Genomic DNA, 4,683 nt, shown 5'->3' with positions numbered 1-4,683 from the left:
GCCTCAGGTGTCAGAGAAGGAGAACTTGTAAAGCAGGATGTATTTATAGTTAGTTCCAAGTTAAGTGATCCCAGCTGAGCTTACACACCCCACCCCACCCCCTTCAATTTTGTCCCTATAAATTGTGGTGAGGTGGGTGTATGGTCCTTCTTTAGGAGATGGATGGGAGCTTATAGTGGAGAGTTACTTTGCTCTGAAGGGAAAAGTAGCAGAATAAATTTTTTTATTATTTTTGTAAAGTAAATATGGACAAGACTTTTCAGTATGGCTTTTGCTCAGTTGAAGATGTTTTATCTTCCGAAGATGTGTGTTTCAAAGCTCTGATGTAAGTCTCAGATTACTTTTTTCCCTGCATAATAGGGTAGTCTACAGTTAGATTCTTCTCTGTATTGATTTTTTTCATTTTTTAGCAGAAACTTTTGCAAAAATTTCTCTTAAAATGTTTTGTTACTGAGCAATCATTTATAAGTTCACTTCTATAGTCTGGAGTTTGTGGAGCACATTAAAAAAGGGAGTAAAAATTATAACTTGAATGTGAGGGAAGATGGTTCCAGATTTTTTGGTCTGCTCTGTATGAAGTACCTTATTATGATATAAGCTATAGAGGAATTTTTAATGATTTGAAAGAAAAGTCTATTCATGTTCTAAACTTTCAGCCTATTTTGAAAATATATGAACATTTTCAGCTAATTGCTTGGCACTGGTTTACATTTAAGCTTTATGTATGGAGGCTAAATAGGTAAAGAGTTTGTCTGTGTGTCTCAGTCTTTTGTGTGAAATGTATTGCACTTCTTTGCTCTCTTCCCTGGATTATTTGTATGTAACTGGGATATATCCTGATAAGTGCACGTATGTCTCCACTGATCTCTCAAAACCTTGGCTAAAGCAATCAAGCCTTCTAACAGAAGCTGTTGTAGTTTGCGGGGTGAGGAGGGGATGGCTCCCACCCAGCTCAGCAAGGTGTGGCTTTGCTGGCTCTTAGCAAATGGTTGAATCTGTTTCTAGCTGGCTTTGTGGGTCTGAAATCCTGGTGACTTGAGAGCAGCGTCATCTGCAGTGTTGGCGGTGGCTAGTATTGAACGTGTGGATTGTGTTTGACTCAGGAATAGGAAACCTGAATTTCAGTGATTTAAAATGAAAATTGGATAATACCTTAAACTTTTTGTGACAATCAAGTGCCTTTTTGGTCCCACTTGCAGCTGGGACCCTTTGCAGTTATATCCTTTACAGGATAAAGACTGTTCACTGCTAAACCTAGTTTTCCCTTAAAGCAAAACCTGCCAGTCTAAATAGGTATAATGAAGAGGTTGGAAAAAAGGTGGAGAGGGGAGGTGCCTGATGTCACAGAGTGGGTCAAAGTAGGACCTATGTCTCTGTAGGTGAGTTATTTACTAACTGCACTGAGATCTGGAATTGCTTTCTGCTCCATAGGGGAGGCTGAGGTACTCACTCAGGCCTCCGTCACCAGTGAGTTATGAAGCCATCTGTATCTCATGAATATAAATTCCATTCTCTCTGGTGTAGTTATATATAGTGATATCGTTAGGGGGATGGCATATTCTGTATACAGAGAGGGATAGAGGGACATTCTTCTCTTTAAAAAACAGGAATGGTTTTCTAGCGACACAAATGATCATGTGTTCAGAAAGATAGATTATTTCATTTTACTCCTGCTGACATGCAATATGTCAATTAAAATATTAACATATTTTTAATTCAGTAGATTGATTTTCACTTTGCCTTATTTTTAAGTAATTCATCTTTGTTCACTGCCTGAAAGAAACATGGTGTATTTATTCATCCCTTGGGCCAAAATGGTGACCATTGCATGAAATACTCGCTCCTATCCTTTGCTGTTTTGCCCCAAAACTAACAGTGCTGTCAGCTTTTACTCCTTGGAGACAGGAAGCATAGCAGAAAAACATGTTATATATTGTATAATGTTATAGTTTCTGAAAAGTCCTGTACCTAATGTATACAGGCAATGTGATGCTTTTGTTTTGGTTTTCCTTGCTGAGAGTCCATCAAAACTGGCAATGGTGCAATTGAGCTCGAACTGTTATGCCTGAGATGTGCTATCTTGTGAAAATAACCCGGAGACAGGGCCGCTTTTCCGCAGGCTTTTGTGTAGGAAAGAGGTTAATGACATGAGAGGCTCCCAGGCCTAGAGCAGGAGGCTGGGAAATGGGATCCTTAGCTGAAACCGGGTGATGTGGGGCAAAGGGGGGGCTTGCTTTGGACCTTGTGTTTTGAAAAGTGAGAGGATGTGGCTTTATCACTTCACAGGACATGAGAAAAAAGTCTGTCTCTGCTCCTGTCTGCAGTCCCTTGAAATGTCTGTGCTGCTCCCAAGCCTTTAAACTTGTTTATCACTGACTCACTGAGACCAGTATTGGGCTGACATTTTCCAGGGCAGATTTCTGAAGCTGTGCAGTGAGCTGGCACTGAAATAATTGGCCTAATTTTTCAGAAGTGACGAAGATCCCACTGACATCTCCATTACATCCTGAGATGTTTAAGAAGATAACGCCAGGCACCCTCATTTGAAAATCCTAGCCTTTTACCTCACCAGAGATTTTACCTCAGAAGGAATTTGTGAAGATTACTCTGTTTCTAATACCTTTTGAAATCCTTAAAAGGTTTTGCAAGTGAAGAGTAAGAACAGCAGCAGCGTTACAATGGACAGTCTTTGGTGGCTCTGTTTACTTATGAGGTCAAAACCCATGTAGGCAACTGGTGATGCCATAAGTTTGGGAGGTTAGAATATAGGGGAGGAAGATCTGCCCCCAGTATTATGGTTCAAACACCTGCAGGTTCTGTGATAAGCTGTGTGTTGAACCGAGTGTTACAGCAGTAATGCTGCTTTGTCTGCTTTCAAAGGCACCATTTCCCCTTTTTCCAGACCTGGAAGCTAATGGGAGGTGACTTCACGTGTGAACTGAACTGCCCTCTGTCACACGGCAAGAAGGGCATTAACTGGAAATATCAGCAAGGAAGTGCACAACAGGTTCTCCCCGGTTTTCCAGTCAGAGCTATGTATGCAGGGGTTTATTCCATGCCACTGAAGTCAAAGGTATGTTCTTTCCACTGCTTGGTTTGCACAGCCAAGTAGACACTTCAGGATTTGCCTTCTCTAAATTGCAGAATTTTCTTTCCATAAACTACAAGCAGAAAACAAAGGCTATTGTTTATAATCTGTCCCATTAGGATTTATCGTCAAATAATGTTAAACCGATGAACATCTATGCCTACTGCTTTAGTCCCTTAGCCTGTGTTACAAGGAAATCACTTTCAGACATTCGAAAAACTAAGCACAGAGATTACTCAACAACTGGCTAACCATTTTGATCGGAACTATACTTCACTTTTAAAAGCAATTATGAAGGTTCTTGACAGATGTAATATTCTATCTGTAATCTTATTAGGAGAAGCAGCAATGGTAAGATAAGTTGCAGTCTGGATGAATTTACTGCCAAGGCGAAACTATTTATTTTCGGCAATACTCATTTTTCAAAGAGCAGATGGTTTAATTCTCTGAACCAGCTGCTAATAAACAGAAGGAAAATCAGAGGTGAGGATTGAAATAACTATTGTCCACCTTCAAAATTCAGCAGGGTTTAAAGGTATGCAGGCATTCCAACCAAGTAATGGATTTTTCTTTTGGTTTCTTCAGACTGAAGTACTCACAGCCTCAAGTGATATAATGAAGTTTATAAAATGACCACTTCTTCAAAACTAGTCTAAGGAAGTAATGAAAATACTCAGATGCTTGGGAACTTGGTTTTGCAGCCAAAACTTGAGGCTTAGATGTATTAAATATAACCAGTTAAACTGCTTCTAGTTTTGGAAAAATAACATTTTGACTAGTCAATTAACATTTAGGTCTTACAGACATTTACTTCTGTCACTGAAGTGATTCAGTTGCAATATTTAGCTGCAATTTCTGTTCTGACCATTCTGTTAGGTAGAACCTTTTAAATGCTCTAGGACATACAGGACATAATGCAATGACATGGCAGCTGAACCTTGAGAACAAACCCCATGAACTTCAACACCTTGAACTGATGAATCCAACTCCACTGGCTCTGCTAATCCATCTTACAACCAACCTGGTGTGCTCTGACTGCGTGGGACCCAAGGCTTAGCTGCTAGCAGTGATACAGTTTGGGAATTTCTAAACAGATTCTTATTTCCTTCTGATTAGGCAAATAAAAACATCCTGCAGTGAATTCCAGCTGCATCTGTTCATGAGTTTTGTTCACTGAATGCTCCCCAGAAAGTCCACACAATGCTTATGATTGTGTGCAATTTGTATCTTGCTGCTGGAAAACAGTAGATGCTGCCAGAGGTTTATTCACAAAAGGTTTGGGAGCGTGTGGTGAGGGCGTCGTGTGTATGAATGGCTGTTGCACCATGGTGCAGGAGAAATGAACGTGCTGTTGTCTGTGGATGTTTGGGTTTTATATGATCATAGAAGATTGCTTGGTATTTTCCCCTTCTTTCACTTCCATGTTTCTCCTTTTTTGTTCTCTTTGGATGCTAGGATACTGCACGATGTTAGCTGGTCTGCCACTTTCTCTGTTCTTATTCTGTCATGCAAGTATTCAGGGGCAGTATGTACCACTCTCTCCAGCTGGGCTTCCATTTAATCTTGGTTTGGCAAAAATGCAGAAGGACTTCCTG

The 4,683-nt window shown here is 40.2% G+C and overlaps 1 long non-coding RNA gene across 2 annotated transcripts; it reads left to right on the top strand.

Annotated features, from left to right (window-relative positions):
* The first annotated feature begins 171 nt into the window (after positions 1-171).
* LOC129214238 (uncharacterized) lies at positions 172-4,384 on the top strand. 2 transcript variants are annotated; one of them, XR_008579637.1, is made up of 3 exons: positions 172-325; positions 2,903-3,073; positions 3,988-4,384. It is a non-coding gene; the product is annotated as an uncharacterized LOC129214238 (long non-coding RNA). The 2 variants fall into 2 exon arrangements; XR_008579636.1 differs by having other exon boundaries at positions 3,965-4,384.
* Positions 4,385-4,683: the final 299 nt, after the last annotated feature.

The sequence above is a fragment of the Grus americana genome, chromosome 17 (genome assembly GCF_028858705.1).
Source record: "Grus americana isolate bGruAme1 chromosome 17, bGruAme1.mat, whole genome shotgun sequence".
NCBI lineage: Eukaryota > Metazoa > Chordata > Aves > Gruiformes > Gruidae > Grus > Grus americana.
Note: the sequence above shows the minus strand (reverse complement) of the source record. Positions and strands in the feature narration are given on the sequence as shown.